The 25764-nt window shown below is 37.5% G+C and overlaps 1 long non-coding RNA gene across 1 annotated transcript; it reads right to left on the bottom strand.

Moving 5' to 3' along the window:
• Nucleotides 1–21863: 21863 nt before the first annotated feature.
• On the bottom strand, nt 21864–24382 carry LOC118482090. The gene is made up of 4 exons (XR_004867117.1): nt 24330–24382; nt 23896–23948; nt 21988–22110; nt 21864–21880 (listed from the first exon to the last, which is right to left on the bottom strand). It is a non-coding gene; the product is annotated as an uncharacterized LOC118482090 (long non-coding RNA).
• Between the last annotated feature and the right edge of the window lie 1382 nt (nt 24383–25764).

Consider the following 25764-nt stretch of genomic DNA (forward strand, 5'->3'; position numbering starts at 1 on the left):
CCGGACCTAACCGTGTCGAAACCAAGTCGAACTGAGCCGAGTCGAACCGAGCTGAGTCGCGTCCACACAAAGTGTATCAACAAACTCCCCCTGGATGCTACTCGTGATTGTTCGTCTTCTGTGATGGTTCGTCTTCGGTGTCTTTCATGTCGGAGGATCTTCAAAGTCTTCACGCTTCGTAAGAAGAAAGTGTACCAACAAACTCCCTTTTCATGTAGGAAGTGTGTTAACAAACTCCCCCTTAGAATGAACTCTCCATTGAGTCATGCTTGTGAATCTTTTGAACTTCAATTCTTTAGATCCTTGTGGTGTTGATGAGTGGTCAGCGGCAACTCTATCATCATTATCTTTTAAGTGCCTTCACGTCGTGTCTTCATTCTGAAGCTTGTTATCGAACATGTTCTCCTCGCCTTTAGCATCTGCACATGCAAGAAATCTAAACGCATATTGAGAACGACCGCTTGGAATATAGTTTCCATAAACAAAAGACACATGTGAGATCAAATCTCAATCAAACACCAACCGACAACAGTTTGAAAGTTTAGAAAATGTTCAGTTTTAGTCCTTTGACTTTCAAAACTTGTTAACATCGACTGTTTATAAAGATGCAATTGTTTTCTGGCTTAAAATCAGGATTTTGGGGTAGGATAGACTCGAGTTCCAACATCGGTCAATCAAAAATAAACTAGAAGCAAAATCTTTTTGGATTTTATAAAGTTTATATTAAAACACACCTAAAATCTTTTTGGAATTTTTCATTTTTCAAATGTAAAGACGGAAAACAATAAATAAATATTTACAGACATTCTTTTTGTGAGTTTCGAGGGTAAGAGAATCATATCAGTGTACGGTCATGCCAAAACGCTCTTTTTGTTCAATTAGTTAACATTTAGATAAGCATCCTATAACAATTATCGGTATTGTTGTCCACTTAAGCTCAACTTATCAGATGTAATCATGGTGAGGGGATACGATTAGTGTATGATTTATACTTACCGACTGGAGTTCATCCACATCACGACACATTCCCGTATCAAGGTATGCACGAGAGTTCATCTTACCGGTGTGTATACCGTTTATCATATGTTTGACCGTATATGATGTGAGATTCTCACTTATTTTGATTGAAAACAAGCCCTATGTGATAGAATCACTTATTGATGAGGAACTTGATTTTCATATGCATGAGGGCACAGGAGCAAGTCCGTGAACAAGTCAGTACTTTCGTACAGCAGAGAGACGAACTTGACTCCCGGATAAATGTGATATTTTATCACTTATTTGTTGGACATGTGATTGTTGATCACTTATTGAGGTCGAATGCAATATGTACACGTATGTATGGTATCATGGATGATCTAGACTTGCGTCCCCGTTATTTTTCGGTAAAAAATACAACCATGATACCCAGATGATAAGCAGCATAAAGACCTTATATAGAGCTGCTTATCGTTTTTCATTTAAGGTTTAAAAGAGATTTCAACAGACCACTGATGTACTATCATTTTCTCTTTTTCTCGCCAGGAAACTCATTTTTGTTTTTCTATTGTTTTTGTGTTTTTTAAATTTTTCGATGTTTTTGGATTTTTAAAATTTGGATTTACTCCCCTTAAAATCAACAAACTATGATAAATTTAAAAAACACAAAGGTATTTACAAAAACGATTTTCTGATGTCGGTTAACTCAAGTTTTACCTCAATGCCGTTTACCAAAATTAATTTAATCAGAAATGATTTATCGAATTTTGGAAAAAATGAGTTGGCACGTCGGTAAGCGGTGTGGACCATGACAACATTGATGAGTTTCATAGTGAAACAATCACGTGTGAGGTGATATTCGAGTTCAACGTGTCAGGCCAAAGAGTGCTGTAGGAGATGATAATAATTCATAAAGCAGCTTAAAACTCAACAAGTATAGAAGAGATTAGAAATTTAAAACCGTATCCTGCAACTGCTTCGTGCATTGCAAGGAATTTGAGTGCTCTCCCAAACTGGATATCCACCTGGTGTGGATTTCAAAGTCGATTTTGTAACTACTGAGAAATCTCTTCACAGCAACAAGATCATAAACCTCCGGGTCTGGCTAGTCTTCCACATTGCACCAGCGAAGGTCATTGACTTTCTCTTTCAGAAGTAGTGTGTGGTTGTTCAATCCACGCCAAGGCATTCGCACACCCGGTTGGTTTGTTCAACAAACACATTTTCTTCAATCACACCGCGAAGAAATGTACATTGCACGTTCATCTTGTTGATTTTGAACATCAGACGTGCTGCAGGTGCGTACATTTTGACTGAATCTATCCTGGGGACCCGATCAAAGCCTTTAACAATCACACTTTTGGAATGATTAGCATTTTGTCGAAGTTATCAATTTCTTTCATTTGACATTCTTGTCTTCTTTTTCTTCTTCTCTCCATCAAAGGCAACAGTTTCTTTTGTCGCCTATCTTGTGCAAGGACATTTCACTATCAATAATCCTCTTGGAACTTCCTGCACACTCACTCAGAGATTAGTTGGAGAGGGGGACCCAAGCCTTCATAGACTTGGGTTGCCCCTGAGAATCAAGAAATGTAATTTCAATTTCTTCAAGGTTTTCAAACACAGCACCTCCCCCTGAACTTTCACCCGATTTAGGTTTCCAAGTTTGTTTTTGTTCACCAGATTGTGTATTATGTACAGTTTCTAGTTTTAATGGTTGTGACAAACTAGGTTTCCTTTTAACCGTTTTGACTTCAGATTTTAAAGCCTTTTCAACAGCTTTGATGTTATGACGTCGTTGTTTCGTTTCTTTTTCCTTAACAGTTCTTTTATCATGTTTTGGAGAAACAGGACGACGTTGTGTGTGACCTTGTTCAGAAGGGGTTCTTTCAACAAAATTTGGTTTGGGCAAGTTTGTGCAGTCTTTAATGATGTGCCCAAACTTCCCACATTTAAAACACGTTCTCCTTTCAACAAACTTAGGAGAATCTGATCGACGACCTGACGTAGAAGTTGTAGACCCAGAGGTACTAGCTTCACACCCGTTTGTGTGTTCGGTGTAATTGTTATCACTGTTACGTTTCAAAATGTTGACTTTTTTGTACAAAATCAGTATTTGATTTATTTTCAAAAGTCTCCACTTTATCAGTACCTTTGGAGGCCACAAACTTAACGTCTTTTGTTTTCTTCTTGTAACGAGCTCCTTTTGAATCAACCTTAGCATTTGGTTTTGGAGCTCGTTGTTGTTGTTTACCCTTAACAGCAATTGGTTGTTGCTTTGTCGGTGATTTCTGTTTTCCAAATTGCTTTCTGATTTCAGCTTTTGGAATTGGGGCACATTGAGTTACAATGACTCCTGGAATTGTCTTTCCCAAAAACTGGTTTGTAGTATCTTCAAACACTTTGTCAATCAAAGATTGATTGACGTGTTTGATTGGAAAATCTTTGTCTGAATAAATTTTACTATCACCGACTAAAGTATACAACAAGTTATTGCTCTTAACAGCAGACACACATTCCTTTTCATCTTTGACATCCTTGACAGGATCTGTCACTTGTTTGGCAACAGGTTGCACGGCAGGAGTAGGAGGATCACAAAGAATATGATTCTCAATTGGAATTTCTACTCCTTTTGTCTCATCAAGTGATTCATGCTGGTCATTCACATCTGATTCATCATCTGAAGTATCATAGTCCTCGATGGTTGGAGGACTTTGATTTGAAGCACATGATGACTTTTCTTTGTTATCAGATGAGCCCTCCGATGAACTGTCCGGTTTGAACCGTAGGCCAGTAGTAACTTCCTCATAATCAAGAGGCACACTGGGTTCATACCGAGGCATATCCTCTTCATCGGGCATTTTGGTATAGTTGTGTCTCAAAGGAGGCGGACACGACTTATACCCAACACCTTTCACATTACCTTTCAGTTTTTGAACGTCTATGATGTGATCGAGCATAAATCGGGAGTTAGAATAACTCTCCAACTTTTGCTTGATAGCATCATGCTCGCATTTGGCAATGGCTAACTCTTTTTGGTTTCCTCAACAATGTTAATGTAATCGTTAATACTAACTTGTTTATGATAAACAACTTTGTTCAATTCGGAAACACTTTTCTTTAGGGTTTCAATTACAGATTTAAACTCCTTTTCGTTTTGAGTTAACGCCATGTTTGCCTCTTTGCACTTAGACAATTCAATAACCAAACTTTGATTGTGACTATGAACCGTTTCCGATTCACGTTTCAAATCAGCACATTTAAGTTTCATATCAGCACAATCACTACAGATGCTAGGAGTTTCAGATTTTACCTTACTTGTAGAGGCTGAGACATTTGCCATAAAGGCAGTCTGAGAAGAGAAAGATCCATCTTCAGTGAGAATCTTCTCCATTTCTTCTGATCAGCTTTCTTGATCAAGTCAGATTTCTTGTTAGCATCATTCGGCAAATTATCAGCTTCAGAATCAGTTCTTTCATTCAAATTCGATTCTTCATCCGAACTGCCACTGTATCCCGAACTATCATCTTTTCCTGAAGATTCACCATCATTGACATTCTTGACAATTTCAACATAAAACATAGTTCCTCCTTGATCTCCACCTCCACATTGTACAGACCAGTCACACCTTTCATCAGTTTGATTTGAGTTGGACATGGATGTAACTGTTTGATTTCTGAAAGGATTCTGGTTGCCCTTTTGAGGTTGAGCTTGAGATGGTTTTGGAATATAGGCGTTTGGATAAAAAGGTCTTCCAAATGTTTATGGTTCGACTTGTGGTTGTGATGGAACAGGAATATAAGCCCTCGGATCGAACTGAGGTTGAGTAGTACTAACTTGAGGTGGAGGTTGGGGTGTTGGAATAGGAATATAAGGACTACTCAAATGAGGTGCAGAATAAGCTTGAGCTTGAGCACTCATATGCGCTGGCGGATGATAGGCACTCGGATCGAAAACCGGAGGAGGAGCTGAATGTGGAAGCGGAAAGAAGCTTGAATTCGACATTTGATTGTTGTTTACAAACAATTGTTTAAAAATCCAATAAAACAAGTTTGATATGATTGTAAACCTCCTGTGAAAAATTCAATTTTGAAACCCACTAAAAATATTGATCCAGGAAATATGTATTTCGGCCAATCCCACTTTCACGAAAAATGATAGACAAATAAACCTCAATTTCTAGTGAGCCCAAGTTTTAAAGTCCACGATACGATCTGATGAGACCCAACTAGGATCTTGTAAAAAAATGTTACACAAGCCCACATGATTCATGGCCCATTTTAATTAGATGGAATCCAATAAAAATCAAAGGTCAACAAACATAGTCTTATGTCTCCCTCTTTCTCCTGTCTTCGATACTTCACCAAAAAAGACAAACAAGTCAAAACCATCCACACTTTTAAATCATCGATCAGATCTGTTCATTTCACACTTGTAAATCTTACACACAAACAACCAGTACCCACTTTGCAAATCCTAGTTCTTAAATACAGCCCACTTGTAATCCTGGCCCAATTTGAATTATTTGATTTCTTTCAATATTAGAGGCCCAAGACATAATTAGTTTGTCAACACTATAAATCCTGACCCATAATATGTGAGTGGCCGTCAAAAAAAAATTGCCAAGCATTCAAGGCTTACCATATATCCCAAAATTCAATAACCCTTGCTATTTCCCAAAAATAAGTTGAGCAGCCAACAACTCCACTTAATTAATTTTTTTTACTGGACCTTTATCACTAAGGCCGGAGGGTGTGGGGGCGCCATCCCCGCCATGTCATCACCTATAGGGCCTCGGGGCGCTATGCCTCCACACCCACCAAATTAAAGGGGGCGCTATAGGAGGGGGCTTCATCATGTTAACTTGAAGAAGGGGGTTATCAGGTGGGACCCACTTATTTAAACCAATCAAAAATTTTTATTTTTTTTTATTTTCTCTATAGCGCCCCACTTGTTATCACCACACCCTCCATGTTAAAGGGGTGGTTATAAAGCCCCTTTGGCTGACGTGGCGTCTACGTGGCGATGATGTGTCCTTATAAAGCCCCAAGGGGGGTTATCCCACACCCTCTAGCCTAACCACCACTTCTAGAAAATTTGATTGGACCAATCCTTTGTCCAATAATCTTCAAATACACATGGGAGTAATTAATGTCATGTGATTTCAATGGCCAGAATGTAATGTCGACGAAAGTTGTTTGGAATTTTGATTTAAATAAGGGGCCGAAATGTTTGATTGTATGAACTTGGATTGTTGACTGAATGATTAAAGTGATCGACCAAACCGAATTGAACTTGGCGACGAAACAGTTGATTTTTGAAAGATGCGACGAACAGGTTGATGATTTGATGATCGACGAAACAAGATTTAATATCGACGAAACACTTCTGAAAGATAACTTTTATGTGCGACGAAACTCAGTTCTTTACTATGAATGGCGACGAAACAGATTGATTGGTGAATTGACAAAACAAATTGATGAAACAGGACCTGCTTGTGGCGAAACCGAAACTAGATTAAAGCTTGGCTACGAAACTCAAGTGACGAGTCACTGTTCCACTTCCACTTGTAGGTCCCTCGGAGGATGAGGTCAAACCTTAACCTTGTTATGTGAAACACACTAGCGAGTGCGGAATCCAAGCTAGAGTGCAAACCGAGTTGAAACAAGCATAAACACAAGACACACAAAGTTCACCGATTAACACCACTTGTATTAATACGTATGAAAGGTTCCGTTACAAGCTCAATGTTCACAAATCTGTTTTGCAAACTCTCTAAGTGTGTGTGTTCTTGACAGAATACTCTCTCTATCTCTCGAGTCTATCTTTCTGTCTGTGTGCATCTACCGAAATGAACACACTGCATGGGTATATATACCCATCACAGCAAGTTTGTCCGAAGGATCATGTTGACTGCTCGATAGATGATCTATCGAGCATCCAGCTATCGAAGGATACACATATACCTCGAAGGATGGCATATCCTTCGAGGTCCATCTGCATCTATCGAATGTTCATCTTTCGAGTTCATCGAAGGATCTAAATCAACCTTCGATGTCTCATCCTTCGAGACAGACAAATTACAATCATGTATCAACTGTTTGTCCAAGTCAAACCAGGAGGATGGTTGACTTGGTCAAACTTACAGGACTAACAAGGACATCGTTTTACATCATGACCGAATACAGACAAAGTACAGACACAAGTGCACCAACAAACTCCCCCTTGGCTGTAGCTTTGTCTCGATCTTGATCATCTTTGATCTTCGTGTCTTCAAGACTCTGATGTCCTTTCAAGTCTTCAATGTCGGAGGATCTTCAAAGTCTTCACGTCTTGAAAGCAGAGAGTGTATCAACAAACTACCCGTATCATGTAGGAAGTGTGTTGACAAACTCCCCCTTAACATAAGCTCCCCCTTGAGTTATGCTCGTGAATGACTTGATCTTCAATGCTTGAGATCCTTGTGGTGTTGATGATGGTCAGCGGCAACTCGATCATTTTCATCTTTTGAGTGCCTTCACGTCGTGTCTTCATTCCAAAGCTTGTCATCGACCATGTTCTCCTTGCCTTTAGGATCTGCACATGCAAGAAATCTAAACGCGTAATGAGAACAACTGCTTGGAATATAGTTAGCATAAACAAATGACACACGTATGACCATGTCACAATCAAACACCGTCCGACAGTCCGACAGTTTGAAAGTTTAATAAATTTGTCAGTTTTAGTTTCCAACTTTCAAAACTTGCAAATTTCGACCGTTTATAAAGATTTAGTCAATTCGGTTTTCAGTCAGGTTTCAGGTAACGAAGACTTGAGCTCCAACATCGTACGATCGAAAATAAATTAGAAATAAAATCTTTTTGGCTTTTATAAAGTTTATATTAAAACACACCTAAAATCTTTTTGGTATTTTTAATATTTCAAATGTAAAGACTGAAAGCAGTAAATAAATATATACAGACATTCTTTTTGTGAGTTTCGAGGGTAAGAGAATCATATCAGTGTACGGTCATGCCAAAACGCTCTGGTTGTTCAGTTAGTTAACATTAAGATAAGCATCCTATAACAATTATCGGTATTGTTGTCCACTTAAGCTCAACTTATCAGATGTAATCATGGCGAGGGGATACGTTAAGGTATGATTTATACTTACCGACCGGTGTTCATCCACATCACGACACATTCCGGTATCAAGGTATGCACGAGGGTTCATCTTATCTTACCGGTGTATACTGATTATCATCTGTTTGACCGTATATGATGTGAGATTCTCACTTATTTTGATTTGAAAACAAGCCCTATGTGATATAATCACTTATTGATGAGGAACTTGATTTTCAATGCATGAGGGCACACGAGCAAGTCCGTGAACAGGTCAGTACTTTCGTACAGCAGAGAGACGAACTTGACTCCCGGATAAATGTGATATTTTATCACTTATTTAATATGGACATGTGATTGTTTATCACTTATTGAGGTCGAATGCAGTATGTAATATGTACAGGTATGTATGGTATCATGGAAGATCTAGACTTGCGTCCCCGTTATTTTTCGGTAAAAGATACAACCATGATACCCAGATGATAAGCAGCATAAAGACCGAATATCTCTGAACCTCGGCAATCTATCAAACGAAATTTCGGTACTAAGACCATATGCCAATGAATGGTTCCCACCTGGTCTTCAATCGATTAAGATTTATATCACCCTGCACACTTTAAAATGATTGTGAGCCTATCGATACATCATATATGGAGCTGCTTATCGTTTTTCATTTAAGGTTTAAAGAGGTTTGAATCGACCACTAATGTACTATCATTTTCTCTTTTGCTCGCCAGGAAACTCATTTTTGTTTTTCTATTGTTTTTGTGTTTTTGAAATTTTTCGATGTTTTTGGATTTTCAAATTTTGGATTTACTCCCCCTAAAATCAATAAACTAAGACAAATTTAAAAACACAAAGGTATTTACAAAAATGATTTTCCGATGTTGGTTTTACTCTTGCTTGACCTTAATGCCGTTTACCAATAATAAAAAGTCAAATCTTGATTTGTCAAATGCTTTGGTAAATAAGTCGGCACGTTGGTCATCGGTGTGGACCTTAACAACATCGATTAGCCTTTTCTCAAAGCAATCACGTATGAAGTGATATTTGATTTCGATGTGTTTGGTCTTTGAGTGCTGCACAGGATTTCTAGTGATCTGTAAAGCAGCAGAACTATCAACGTAAATAGGAGTAGTTAGGAATTCAAAACCGTAGTCACGTAATTGTTGTTGGATCCAAAGAACTTGGGAGCAACAACTTGAGGCAGCAATGTATTCAGCTTCGCATGTGGATGTAGCCACACAAGTCTGCTTCTTGCACTGCCATGTGACTAGGCGATTTCCTAAAAACTGACATCCAGCCGTTGTGGATTTGTCGTCGATTTTGCATCCGCCAAAATCAGAATCACTGAAAGCGACCAGTTCAAAGTTATTATCCCTAGGGTACCCTAGACCGGTGTCAGGGTAACCCTTCAAATAACGAAAAATCCTTTTTACAGCTGCAAGATGTGAGGCCTTCGGGTTAACTTGATATCTGGCAAGCAGGCACGTTGGGTACATCATGTCTGGGCTTGATGCTGTGAGGTACATAAGAGATCCGATCATTGCGCGATAGTATGAAGGGCTAACAGCTTCACCCTTCAAGTCTGGAGTAATTCCGTGATTTTGTGGCAGTGGGGTACCAATGGGCGTTGCATCAGACATCTAGAACCGGCTCAAGATGTCACCAACATATTTAGTCTGATGGATGAATATCCCAGACTCGGTTTGTTGCACTTGTAGGCCCAAGAAGAAGGTCATTTCCCCCATAGCACTCATCTCGAATTTATCCTGCATAATGCGCTCGAAATTCCTACACAAGACATCATTAGTAGAGCCAAAAATAATATCATCAACATATACCTGTACCAGAAGAAGATCTCCATCTTGTTCTTTGATGAAAAGAGTACAGTCGATAAGACCTCTTCGAAAACCGTTTTCCAACAGATAGTTAGATAAGGTTGCATACCAAGCTCGTGGTGCTTGATGAAGACCATAGAGAGCTTTGTTGAGCAACCAAACCCGATCGGGATGGATAGGATCTTCAAAACTTGGAGGTTGTTCGACGTACACCTCTTCTTCAACCACACCATGTAAGAATGCACTTTTGACGTCCATCTGGTAAACCTTGAATCCTTTGAATGAGGCATAAGCCAGAAAGATCCGAATAGCTTCCAGACGTGCAACAGGTGCATAGACTTCGTTGTAGTCGATCCCTTCTATCTGACGAAAACCTTGTACGACTAAACGTGCTTTGTTCCGGATACCAATCTTCTTGTATCCAGCAGGTTTCTCTACGAGTTTCCAGACACCCAGCTTCTGGAATTGTTGCAGTTCTTCCTGCATTGCTTCAACCCAAGAGTTATCTTTCATGGCTTCTTTCCAAGTTCTTGGCTCTTCCTGTGAAACATAACACGCGAAAGACCAATCGTTTTGTTGCCCGAATTCTCGAATAGCCGCATACAAGCCTGCATTGTTGTTGTTGCGCAACATGTTTCTTGTTTGAATGCCACTTTGCACATTTCCAATGATATTTTGTTGAGGATGGGTATTATGAATCCTTGTTTCTGGATTATCTGGAACTGGAATATTTATACCCAGATTGTTGAAATTGAGATCAACAACTAAATCAATGCCCGGAATTGACGAAGAGGATGATGGAGTAGCTTCAGCTGTTCTATGGGTATCCACTGGAGGAGTACCCTCTGAAGTACCATGTACTGCTGTTGTCGGAGCTTCTTGATCTGCATCTAGAAATTCATCATCCTCTGAAGATTCGTTCAATTCAGCAGCATCGTGAAAATCCTCATTGTCGAGAGTATTATTGTTCACCGAAGATGGTTCTTGATTTACAAGAATTGGATGAACCACCGGTGAAACTGTTGCATTGTCACTCTCGAAAAACATCCTTGCCGCAGCACTTTCTTCAACGACTTCAACATTGATCGAATTGAAAAAGTCATCGTACTCAAACATCCAAGGCTGACCAGGACATTTGACTGGCAAGGTGTGCCTTTGTACTCTGACCTCAGACCATTCCTCAACCCTTTTAGTCTCTAGATTCCAGACTCGTAAGTTAGGGGTGGCATACCCAAGAAAGTAGCCATCAGTTGCTTTTGCCCCAAACTTTCCATTAGGATCGATAATTGTGCATGGAGCTCCAAACGGTTCAAGATAAGACAAATCTGGTTTCCGTTTTTGAAGAAGCTCAAAGCAGGTCTTATTGTGCCTTTTGACTGTAAGGACTCGGTCAATGTGTAACATGCAGAAGCCACAGCTTCAGTCCAGAATGGAATGGGCAACCGCGATTCTACCAACATTGTCCTGGCAGTCTCGATCAATGTGCGGTTCTTACGTTCAGCGACGCCATTTTGTTGAGGAGTATAAGCTGCACTAAACTCATGAAGAATACCCTTTGAAGTGCAAAACTCTGCCATGGCATGATTTTTAAATTCAGTACGATTGTCGCTACGTATCCGCCTAACCTTCAACTTATACAAATTCTCAATCTGAATGATCAAGTTTTTGATAATACCAAAGGTTTCACTCTTGTGTGCGATGAACGCCACCCAAGAAAATCTTGAATAGTCATCAGTTATCACGAGGCAGTATTGATCACCCCGAATACTCTTGTGCTTGACAGGACCGAACAAATTCATGTGCAAACGTTCAAGAGGAACTGCCACCGTGTTGATCTTCTTAGTAGGATGCTTCTTCTTCGTTTGTTTTCCTTTCTGGCACGAAACACAAACGTCTTGAAGATGGAAATTTTTAAGAGGAACACCATTCACCAATTCATTTGAAACCAAATGATTCATTTTGCGTAAGTGAATGTGACCCATACGCCTGTGCCAAGAGATAGAGTCTTTTTCTGTGGCTTTGGAAACGAAACAAGTTGCTTGTGCAGACGTAGTAATAGCTTGGCTCATATCAAGGACGTACAAATCATTTATCCTTGGAGCTTACAAGAGAATCCATTCTTTTGGAATTTTGAAGCTGGGTTTCAGCACATAACATCCATTGGCATCAAAGTGTACTGAGAATTGCTTGTCACAAATTTGAGAAACACTAAGAAGACTGTGATCAAGTTGTTGCACAAAGTTGATCTTGTCAAAGCTGACAATCCCGTTGGATATCATTCCTTCACCCGTAATATAACCACCCTTATCTCCAGCAAAAGCAACATAACCTCCTCTAATAGATTTGACGTCGTAGAGAAGCTTCATGTCGCCTGTCATGTGCCTGGATGCCCCACTATCAACAATCCAATGACTACTGATAGTTCCTCCTGGAACACCCTGCACATGAACTCAAATGATTAGTTGGAGATGGGGACCCAAGCCATTGTGGTCTTGGGTCTTCCATTTTCATCAATAACAATAACTTCTTGTCTTTGATGATTGGTGAATTGTGATGTTCCCCCTGATTCATTAACCGTTTTTGGATTCCAGGCCTGTTTTGTTTTACCAGTGTCATTCTTTAAAATTTTAACTTCATGGTTGTCTGAAGTTTTTGAATTGTCTGGTTTTACAGGAACAGATGTTTTGTTAACCACATCGGTTTTAATCGCCTTTTCAATTTTCTTGACCTGTTGGCGTTTCTGTTTCTTTTCCCTTTCTTTTACAAGGCGGGGATCTTGTTTTCCCGAAACAGTTTGCCTCCGGTCAGTTTGGTCACGGGGAACATCAACGTTTTCTTTTTGTTTATGAAGATATGGACAATTTCGAATTATATGTCCAATTGTTCCACACTCAAAACATGATCTTCGTTCAACAAACCCCGAAGTATCATGTGATCGTTTAGCCGATGATGTTGAACTTTGTGAACCCGAGGTACTAGGCTTTGAACTGGTTTGTTCATTTCTTTTCAGAACAGTAGCTTTCTTGACAAAATCTAAGTTAGATTTGTTTTCAAACGTTTCAATTTTGTCCGTTCCCGTCGATTTCACAAAGTTTACATTCTTGTTTTTCTTCCGATTCGGCTTCTTTTGAGTTTGAGCCGGTGATTTTGCTTTTGGCTTGGTGTGATTTTGCTGTTTCTGCACTGTTGGTAATTTCTTGTTGCCATACTGTTTTCGAATTTCGTCCTTTGGAATAGGAGGACACTGTGTAACTGTAACACGTGGTCCTGTCTTTCCCAAAAACTTACTAGTCGAATTCTCAAAGACTTTATTGATTAAGGATTGATTAACATTCTTAATAGGAAAATCTTTGTCTGAATAAATTTTATCATCACCAACAAGAGTGTACAGCAAATTCACACTCTCCGACTCTTTTTCAGAAGAGGACTCGATTGCAACAGTCTTAGCGGGTTCTACAGAAGGCTCACATAAAATGTGATTCTCAAGAGGTATGTCCTCATCTTTGACTACCGCATCAGACTTTGCTGGGACAGCATCATCAGATTCATCATCAGAAGAATCAGCATCCTCAGTAATGACTGGAGGATCCTGATTCAGTTCAGCAGAAGACACACATGTATCTGCTGATACATCCGAATCTGATGATACTTCCTTTGTATATCCGAGCCCTGCTGCAAATTCTTTCACATCTAGAGGCACAGATGGTTCAAAGAACACTCTGTCCTCCTCATCCGGCATGGCATCATAATTATGTCTCACTGGTGGTGGACAATTCTTATAGCCTATGCACGTGACGTCCCTTTTCTCCTTTTGGACATCAATGATGTGATCCAACACATAGCTAGAACTCAAATAACTATCTAACTTGAGTTGGATTGCCTCACTTTCCGTTTTTACACAAGCCATCTCTTTTTGCGTTGTCTCAAGGCGAGATATATACAAATTCATGTCAGTTTGTTTTCTGGAAACCATTTTAGTTAATTCGGTTTTATCTTTCTTTAACTTTTCGATTACCGATTTAAACTCCTTTTCATGATTTTCATAAAACATATTGGCTTCTGTACATTTGGAAAGGTCCACGGTCAATTTCTGATTGTGAATAAAAGTCACATCATAATTTTCTTGCAAAGCTTCATGCTTACTTTGCAAGTCACACAAATTCTCATTCACTGTAGTATGTTTGTCTTGCAAGTCAAACAAACTAGCTTGTAAAGCATCATGTTTGCCTTGCAACTCAGACATACTTTTCTCTACATCAGCACATCTAGCACTCAGCCTATCACATTCATCACAATTTACAACAGTGGGTTCATCGACACATACCTGACTTGATGAACCGTCGACATTAGCCATAAAGGCTGAATGGAGAGAAGACGAAGAATAAGCAGCTTGATCCACCAGAATAGATCTTCTATCACTTAGTGCTGCAGCTTCCTCCAAAAGCTCATCAATGTCAGCATCAACCGAAACATTTGCTGTCTCACCCACATGATCATCACCTGAACTGGATGATTCTTCATCTGAACTCCTGCTGTATCCCGAAGAGTCTTCATCCTCAGAAGATTCACCACCATTGGCGGAAGATTCTCCACCACTAGTGTGAACTAACTCCTTAACCACCTCAGCAAAACATGCTGTTCCATCGGGAGCATCACCACTCAACTGGATTGACCAGTCACAACCTTCATCCACTTGAACCACAAGTGCCCGGTTGGCTTGGTTGTTGACAGGCACTAATGTACGCTCATTGTTTCTGTTCTGGTTCTGCTGGTTGCCTTGGTTTCTGAAGGGGTTCTGGTTCCCGTGCTGTGCTGGCTTTGTACATTCCCTTTTAAAGTGACCCCGTTCATCACAGTTGAAGCATTTTACTACCTGTTTATCGAACCCATACTTGGTGTCTTTCTTGCTTTCCAAGCTGGTTCTGCCAGTACTTTCCATCCAATCCTTTGCCCTTCTCACAGCACTAGCAAAGGCCCACATGATATCCATCAAGTCCATCTCTTCCTTATCAATCTGCCTATAGTCTTCTTGTGTCAGATTAATGTTGCCAATCTGACCTTCTATTAACCCACAGTACACGCTCACTACAGTGTTAAGCAGCTCCATGTGTTCCCTTGCTACTTCTACACTGACCTTTGAAAAGCTTGAAGTATCGAGCTGCACTGTATTTGGTTTTGATTGCTGACCAGCAGATGATGTTCCTCCATAACACGCGTGTTGTTGAGCAGGAGGAGGAGGAGGAGGTTGTATTGGATTTCCATACATGTTTGTGGTGGGAGGTGGCTTGACAGGAACTTGCACCGGATTGCCATACATATCTGTGCTTGTGACAAACGCCGTTTGTAGTGGAGCATGTGGACCGGTTCTTGCAGACGAAGAACTGGAAGTTCCATAATACATTTCTGGATTCTGTGGCAATGGAACTCTTTTTGCCTTTAATGTTTCCTCCTGATCCTTGTTTTCCAAAAGCTGCACGAAGTCGTTGATATTTGTAGTTCTCAACACTCCGTTATACTTCAGGATTTCCAAGAAACTACTCCATTGGAGAGGCAAAGCATCAGCAAACTTCTTCACCACTTCTGCTGTAGTTGTCGCTACTCCAAAATTGTTCAACTCTGTAAGCAAGTGATAAAACCGGCTTGTCATGTCTCCCAAAGACTCCTTATCCATGCAAGTGAAACAATCAAATTCTTTCTTGAGCAGATCATGACGCAATTGACGTGTTGCTTCATTCCCTACTCCTCTGGTTTTCAACCCGTCCCACAGCTTCTTAGTTGTCTTGAAACCGACAAACTGATGGTAGATATCTTTGCTTAACGCCTGAGTGAGAATGGCGTATGCTTTCTTTTCCAGATCATACGTTTTCTTTTGATCTTCAGGAAGATCGGCAAACGTAGCAGTATCTGAAGCAGCAACTTCTATAGCTTGATCGAAATCTGTAGTGAACCGTATCCACAATTCGGTATTTTGCCCAAGAACGTATGTACGAAATCTATCAACCCAGCCCGGATACTCGTTCAAGTGCATCAACTTTGGAGGTCGATTCAAACTTCCGGTTTCGCTTTCGCTCAATAAGATACTTTGAATGCTCGGAGTTTGATTTGATACTAATGCCCATTGATTTGACGATATGGCATTTGCTTGTGAAGATGTCGACACCGGAGACTCGGCCCATGAAGGAGATAAACTTGTACTCGTGTACTTTCCACTGTCTGGAGCCGGTGTACCCCACCATGAGGGAGTGGAACCTGTACTTGTATATTTTCCACTATCTGGAGCCGGAGTTCCCCACCAACTCGGATTCATCTTTGATAAGAAAAATAAATTCTATATGTATAACCCGAAAGATAACAGTCAGCCGAAGGATCCAAGCTCGAAGGATCTGAAAAACACAAACTTGTTAACACTAAACAGACCACAATCGAAGGATCAACACTTGTTCGAAGGATCAACAGTGTTCGAAAGATCACTGTTGAATTTCGAACAATGATTTCGAAAGATTCACAAATTCGAAAGATTCACAATTTGAAAAATCCTTATCTTTCGAATATATATCCTTATCTTTCGAATATATATCCTTCGAATAGATTCCCTGGATCGAAGGATAAGTCTCACACTTCGAAGGATTGTTCGAAAGATAGTTATCTATCGAAGCTTCCTTGATCGAAAGATGATCTTTCGATTTCGAAGGATATCCTTCGATCGCTTCTGACGCAACTGACACTGAGATGACAGGTTGGTGAAAAAGGTGATGGTTGGTAGTCAACTTTCGGCAGAAAGGTATGTTCAAACCTTTCTTTCTACCAACTTTGATTTTTCAAATAAAATATTCCCAAAATGGAAAACCTTATCCAGAAAATCCGGTCACCGGAACACACAGGAATTTGGCCGGAAATCACCAAATTTCTTAAAAACAAGTTTTAAGTTACCCAACCCGCTCTTTAACACACCCGGATAGTTTAGAACACGTTTTTATGTTTATAAATGCAAGAAAACCACCAAAAACGGGTACTAAACCAGGTGTCCAAACACACCAAGACCTTGAACAAACCCGGTTTTTAACAAGGTAAAGAGCCTTAGCTCTGATACCACTTGTAGGTCCCTCGGAGGATGAGGTCAAACCTTAACCTTGTTATGTGAAACACACTAGCGAGTGCGGAATCCAAGCTAGAGTGCAAACCGAGTTGAAACAAGCATAAACACAAGACACACAAAGTTCACCGATTAACACCACTTGTATTAATACGTATGAAAGGTTCCGTTACAAGCTCAATGTTCACAAATCTGTTTTGCAAACTCTCTAGGTGTGTGTGTTCTTGACAGAATACTCTCTCTATCTCTCGAGTCTATCTTTCTGTCTGTGTGCATCTACTGAAATGAACACACTGCATGGGTATATATACCCATCACAGCAAGTCTGTCCGAAGGATCATGTTGACTGCTCGATAGATGATCTATCGAGCATCCAGCTATCGAAGGATACACATATACCTCGAAGGATGGCATATCCTTCGAGGTCCATCTGCATCTATCGAATGTTCATCTTTCGAGCTCATCGAAGGATCTAAATCAACCTTCGACGTCTCATCCTTTGAGACAGACAAATTACAATCATGTATCAACTGTTTGTCCAAGTCAAACCAGGAGGATGGTTGACTTGGTCAAACTTACAGGACTAACAAGGACATCGTTTTACATCATGACCGAATACAGACAAAGTACAGACACAAGTGCACCAACACCACTAATGTTTGTTTTTGACCAAACCTTCCATTAATGAAACTGTTCGACGAAACTCTTTGAAATCTTATCCTTTGGTTAGATTTTTCAAGCAAAAATATTATCCTTCTGACAAAGCAGTCACCCTTTTCAAAGAGGCCTTATCCCAATCTAACACATGACACAATTTGTCAAACCAAACATACTTTCGGCCATGCTTTTCTCCTTTTCAATAAACTATCATCATTTCAATGGACTAAATTGTCAAACAATTGTTTTAATAATCAAACAAACACAAAAATTCATTTAGAAATAAAGATCAAACTCAGATAATTATCCAAGAACAACATGAAGATACGATGAACACTTGAAGAACTCCGATGAGTTTTTGAAGATTCCGACAATAATTTCACCGGAATAATTTTCCGAGCACGAGTTTTGCAAAGAACTTCAATAAAAACCTTAAACTAACATGTATGCATAAGATAATAACAAGGTTTTGTATGAATTAATAAGCAAAACAACAAGGATTTCAGTGATTTAAAAGACTTTTTCCAGAAAATATATTTTTTTAAGTGATGAAACAGAGGAATAAAGGATGCGACGAAACAACTGGAGGGATAAGATCTTAGGGAGTTGTGACAATTTTCAAAGATTAATCTTATCTTTCTCTGACAATGTGCACAAATTTCAAACTAGACTACTTATCTCACCAAACACGGCAACCTACCATGCTTTTGATAACACAATTTTCAAGAAGATATAATTTTTTTTTAAATCACCAACAACTTGCACAGTTCCTACACAAAAGATCAAAAGGTTGATAGCATGAAGAACACTTCACTTGAAGATATGAACTTTCCGGTGACTCGAAATTTTTTCGAACACGATTTTGCTTAAAACTTTCAACAAAAACCAAAAGCTAACATGTAGACATGCAAAATAATAAGGTTTTCACTAAAACTTATAGCAAAAACAACGATTTAAACTGATTTGAAGATTTTTTTTTTTAGAAAAATAAGAACTTTTCAAGAATACAAATATGAAAATCACAAACCACTAACAATGTTTGGTTTTAAACAAGGATTAGAGCCAAAGCTCTGATACCAATTGTAGGTCCCGTTTTTCCGGTGGATCGATAACGAAAACCTATCCTTGTTTATCAAGAACACGGTAACGGGTGCGGAATCCCCGTGACGGTGCAAACCAAACAAAGTTAACAAGAACACGCGTAACCAAAAGATTCAATATCTATTGATTAGGGATGAGTACAACCTGAAACATATACAAACAATGTTTACAGAGTTTCACTAAGTCTCACAGGTCTCTCATGCTTCACACAGAAACAATGAGGGGTATTTATACTAGAGACAGACACAGATATGACGAAACGCATAAAGGACATGACGAAACACTAAAGTCGACGATACACATTCTGTTTCGTCGACATACATATTAATCCTATTCTGTTTCTTCATTTGTAGTGAAGCCCAAATTGAAAGTCAAAGTCCACTTCAAGTCTTCGGCCCATATATGAAGTGAAACGGCCCAGACAAGTTTTTGTTTACAACATATTTCACCAATTCATGCATAGGACAAATATGTGACATCATCATGACATCACAATGATGATGTCATGGTGATGTGTAAACGGGAATGGGTCCGCGGCTCTCCGTGCTTCGCGTGTCGAACTCTGGGGCGCACGACGGAGGAATGTGGTGACGTAGGGCTTGAGCCGGACCTAACCGTGTCGAAACCAAGTCGAACTGAGCCGAGTCGAACCGAGCTGAGTTGCGTCCACACAAAGTGTATCAACACCAAGTTAGTGAAAAAGTATAAAAACCTTAGATACGATAAAGGTTGGAGGGACCAAACGTGAGATTTTTCAGTGATTAGTAATGTTGTAAAGTGTTTATAAGATTATAGGAAAAAACACCAAGGTTAAAACTTTGTACTGTATGATGGTTTAGGCCAAACGCCAATGTAAAAAACAATGAGAAACCGAAACTGGCTAAAACCAGATGCATAAATGCAAACATAGTTCCTTAAACGCCACACAAATATAACCAACTTAGTGAAAATGTTAATTGTAAAAGTTGAAGGGTTAAGGAAGCAAATTCTAAAAGTTCAAAAAAGACAAATTAAAAGTTTTAATTGTGAAAGTGAAGGGGTGTTGGTGGGAAATCTCACTGGCATTTATTTTTTTATTCTTTTTGATATGATTAGATATTATATTAAATGCTATGATACCATTGGATAGATACAATGTGATATTATATACATCTTTTTTTAGTTTTTGTTAGAAAACTTAATGAAAACCAAAAATGAAAAACTATATTTTTAGTTTTTGTTAGATAACCTAACAGTTTATTCCTATATTGAATAAAAGAGTAAATTACTTACTAAATCTCGGTGTTTTAGTGGTTTTAAGTTTAACCACTTATATACAATCAAAAAGTTTAAAGCTCTGCGTTCTTAACGGCCCATATTTTATAATGGGACGATCACCATGAACTCGAAAAGATAAAAAAATTAATTTTCTTTTTCAATTTTTGTCACCAAGAGATTAATTAGAACTCTACCAGCTTTTTTTTTAAATATTTTTTCTTTTAGTTTATTTTCAAAAAATCTTATTTTGATGTCTTAGTGTATTTATTGATTTTATTAGATAATTAGTGTTCGTTAATTATCAATTATTTGAAGTTTTTTTATTTTGGTATTAACGATCAATTGGTCTTCAATCTAAAAGACTAGGTGGGCCTTTTTTCAAGAATAAATCAACTCGAATCCAAGTCAAGCCCTTGGTCAAAAATTCGAATTGGTTTAGAATTTGGCTTAAGCTATATGTTTATCAATTTGTACCCAAATATTTTTATCACTCTATACTTCTTTCTTCATTTTCACTTGTCAAATAATTACAAGCATTCTAAAGCCGAAGCAGATGTTAAACCCTTCAATAACTATTTATACAATAAATCTATTATAGGAATCTATTACAAGACATAAATTATAAAAAAAGGTGTATCTTTATGGAAAACTTCATATCTTAATCAATCATCACAACCAACTCTCTGAATTGTCATTAAAACTAATCTTCAAATCTTAATCAATCATCACAAGCTTCTCACCGTTCTGTGCCAAACTAAAAATTTCCGATTCTTGAAGAACACCATCCATGGGAGTCCAAAAACCAGGTCAACAAACCGCATTGTCAGGTCCACAACCACTCGTAGTTGCATATTGTTATTATTTTTGTCGAGCCACACATCGGTTCATGACCACACAATATCACCAAATGAGTCAACCAATTGTTCACCTAAGCTTTCAAGGCGAGTGTTCGGATGAAAGTGTTAACTGCTCTACGTACCTAAGCTTTCAAGGCGAGTGTTCGGATGAAAGTGTTAACTGCTCTACGTTCACGCTCGGTTGAACTCAGACTAAACCACGTGAACAGTTTCCGTCTAAATTCTTTCGTGATGTGCCCTTCACGCTCAAGCTTCCGGAACACCACACAATATTCATTGTTCGGATCCAAGTTACCAGGTCCTTCCCTGAGGGCCAGAACAGGTGTGATACGTACAAATGTCCTATCAGAATCATGGGCCTCCGTACTAGCTGGCCTCTTTCTTGACATCCCAGCCTGGGAGTTAACAGCTGCCACTTCCACATTGGGCCTATGTTGGGCCAAATTTTCTGCTTCATCCCTAGGGATATCTTTTGGAGCAGCTTCGTCATCTACATCAGGAACTAGGACGATATTCGTGTCCAGCCCGTTTGACGTAGATGGTGACCCGTCAGCTTTAGAAGTGTTACTTGACCAAATGACCACGCCCACTCAATTGTGGACCTGATAGTTGTGGCAGCTTCCCAGAGTCTCTGGCTTTAAGTATAGAGTCTGGTTCAGCATCTTTGGCACCAGATGTTCCTTCAATTTGAAGAACAGAGCCTTCTGCATGGAGAAAAATAAAACGTGCATAAGAATTGAAGGGTGGGATGCAATATTCCATAGAGTATGCAATAATTTCGCTGGTATTAACCCATTAAGAGAATAGATAAATTGAAAAATAAATTTACTAACCCGCGCAAGTGTTGAGTGGTGGGATGCAATATTCCATAGAGTATGCAATAATCTTAAACCACTTAACAAATATTTGAAATGCTGCTTATCTGGCTTAAGTGATGAAACAATATCTTTCATTATGTGCTGGACAAGAGGTCTTCATAGATTTTCCACATTTATCTGAAACATCAAGATGTTTATCACATTTACAAATAGACAGTCAGCAAATTTTATTAATAATTAAATAATTTAAATTATTAAAATTATAATTAAAAAAATCTACCAACCTCAAAAGATGATCCATTTATAGTATATTTAATGATACCATTCATGGCATCTCTTATTAGCTTGCCAAGATCCTTAGAACTTAATATATGAAGCTTTTTGACAGCAAAAATTAAATCATTTTGCTGCATATCAAAAGTATTCTATAAGTCAGAATATTTGAACATCAATGAGTTAGATGGACTGAAAATCAAACTCTATGACTATTTGAAAACAAATTTAACAATTACATCACTAAAACAATTAATATTTTTTTGAATAAAAATATTTTTTTTCTGTCTTAGCCTATAACCATGATCATGTATAACCTACATACTTTAAACTCACAAAACAAATCATATATCTACCTATAGTTGCTCCTAATTGGTGACTGTAAAAAGAGTGAGTGATGTAACTTATAAGGAAAAGTTTGCATTTGTGTTTTAAAAGTGATTATATGATATTAGTTTAATAATCATAATCAAACAATCAATTAATATGATGATCCATTGATGCTTAAACGTTTGGAAACTTATGAGTTAGCATACCAATAGATAATATGGTCAAATGATAAAATAAATGAGTTCCGAAACACTAATCCAAACATTCCTGTATAACTAATTGTCATGTTCCCATGGTTTTTGAATAAAACAGTGAGCCAAACCAATTGGTAACCATTTTTGATAATTGCATATCGAACCGTTACTTGCTTAGCTTTTGATTTGGTTTCATATTTGGACGTATTGAGCCTTTTTATGGTATAACATATATATTCTATATAGAAATGAGTTTGGTAGACTTGGATGATTGAATAATGATGCTTTGGTTGATTGGTTTGGCTTAAATAGACAATCAATTTCCTAAATTAATAGGTAAACCAAATATAAATTTGAAAATTAACATAAAAAATGAAAAAAAAAAACCAACAGACTATTAAGGCAAACCGAATACCCAAATGGCCAGATGAAAAATTAAAAATCTAAAAGTCAAACTTTGGAAATAAATACTTTTTTAAATAACCTCTCAATATATAACCATAAATTTATGGTTATATATTGAGAGGTTATTTAAAAAAGTATTTATTTCCAAAGTTTGACTTTTAGATTTTTAATTTTTCATTCCGGTATTACATGTTTGATAAATGGGCTATTCTATAAACCCAATCGTGCCCGGCTTTACATGTTTGATAAATGGGCTATATTATGCAACCCGAAATCTTATTATTTAATTGTTGTCCATGTGTCTCCGTGTTCACATGCCGACGGCTTATTGTTTAAACTACTAGTAACGGTTTTTAATTTCAAAAATAAAAACCTTGACATTTTTAACAGAACCATTACTAATGGTGTGGTTCCAGTTTAGTTTTATAGTTTAGGCTTTATTGGCCCTTTATTTAAAATGAATAGTATATAAAATAAAAGTGCAAAAATTGAAGTTGTCCAAATTTAATCAAGTTGTTCGTTTTTTTCTTAATACAAACATAAAATAGGTTGCCAAAAAATTAGATGTTTAGAAAAGGTTGTCCATCCAAAATAACCAGAATAAAAGGTTAATCTGAAATAGCTAAACAAAGTTTTAAAAGTTGTATAGCATTCAAAGCTTAAGAGAAAATACATACCATTATAACTAAACTTAAGATAAAATACAAATACATTATTAAATATAATATGAAATAACAAAGCCGATCTATAAAACCAAACTGATGACCAGTTTGCACTTGTGGTCTTTCATGGTTTATAACCGAACTATGAACATTCCTAGTTTTAACCCAGTAAGAAATTGTCACGCAAATTTATACCATGGTTTTTTATAAAAATAAAAATAAAAACATATCTTATTCAAAACTGTACGTCATGACTCTCTTCTTTTATTGAAGATGAAAAAAATAAAATCCATTAATCGATAAACAAACTAATAAAAACATTACTCACCGGTGTAACCTCTTTCCAGCATAGTTCCACCACCTTTTTAGCCACCATTTTATCTTTTTATTCGTAGAACCAAAGAGAAAAACACAAAAAGAATATCAGAAAAAAAGCACATTTGATTGATTAAACAATAACAATTTATGATTCTTGACAATTAAACAGCATAAACCCTAGATTACCGTCTACAAACGAAAAATAAACAAGAAATTACTGACAAAATTACATCAAAAATCAAAAGATCTTTGTAAGATAATTACGGATCATTTTAAATCTTTGTGCATTGCTATTTAATTAAAATGTTACTTGTTAGAAGGATTCCAATACAAAAACACATGTTTTCAGGTTTATTCATCGATCAAATAAGGATTCCAATACAAAAAACAACTGTAGATATTTAAAAAAGGTTAATCAGAAATGTCATTTTTTGGGTTAGTTACCTGCATTCGCAGATCTCATTCCTATGAACAATCACCATGCTATCAAGATAAATTAACCCGTATTCTTCAGTTCCCTGCAGCATCCGGAATCAGTCAGTCAGTCATATAAAAAAAAAAGGAAAATAACACCCGATACGATACTATACGATACGATATAACACCCGTATAGGCCTATATGTGTGATTTAATTCCCGTATTGACCTCGTATAAGCCTATAAGTGTGATATTGTATCGTATAACGTATAACGTAGTATATGTCATGTATTGACTTCGTATAAGCCTATAAGTGTGATATCGTATCGTATAGCGTCGTATAGGTCACGTATTGACCTCGTATAAGCCTATAAGTGTGATATCGTATCGTATAGGTGTAGTATAGGTCACGTATTTACCTCGTATAACCCTATAAGTGTGATATCGTATCATATAACGTAGTATAGGTCACGTATTGACCTCGTATAAGCCTATAAGTGTGATATCGTATCGTATAGCGTCGTATAGGTCACGCATTGACCTCGTATAAGCCTATAAGTGTGATATCGTATCGTATAGGTGTGGTTTAGGTCACGTATTAACCTCGTATAAGCCTATAAGTGTGATATCGTATCGTATAGGTGTGGTTTAGGTCCCGTCTAATCCTATATGCATATACAAGACCTATAGGAAACCTATACGAGACTTATACTACACTATACGATACGATACGATACGATACCATACTAAACAATAACACCCGTATAGGCCTCTATACGAGACTTATATACTATACACTATACGATACGATATGATGCAATACGATACGATGCAATACGATAAGATAATTTAATTTAAACGATAACAATATAATATATTTGTATTATTTACGAATAATATTCTTTTTTTATAAATAATTTTCTTTTTTTATAAATAAACAAAGTAATACGATAATTTAATTTAAACGATAACAAAACAATATATTTGTATTATTTACCAATAATATTGTTTTTTTTATAAATAGTTTTCTTTTTTAATTTTTATAATTCATAATATTTATATTATTGTTTATTTTTATAATTTATATTTGTATTATTTACCAATAATATTGTTTTTTTATAAATAATTTTCTTTTTTTTATAAATAAACAAAGGAATACACAATAAAAAAAATACAAAAATGGAGCTTTATATACGCTCCTTAGAGGTCCCTACGCAGCGTATGAGACGAAAATGACACAACTACCCTTGTATTTGGCTTCGAATAGCCTCAAAACAAGGGTATAAAAGACATTTTCAGACCTTTATATACGCTCCTTAGAGGTCAATACGCAGCGTATTTAAAGGGTGGTAAAATTATTTTTAACCCCAAACCTGAGGTAAAATTATCTTTTTAACCCTTATAGTTTATATATGCTGCGTATTGACCAATACTCAGCGTATGTAAAGGTCTGAAAATGTCA

Source organism: Helianthus annuus, chromosome 1 (assembly GCF_002127325.2).
Source record: "Helianthus annuus cultivar XRQ/B chromosome 1, HanXRQr2.0-SUNRISE, whole genome shotgun sequence".
In the NCBI taxonomy this organism is placed as follows: domain Eukaryota; kingdom Viridiplantae; phylum Streptophyta; class Magnoliopsida; order Asterales; family Asteraceae; genus Helianthus; species Helianthus annuus.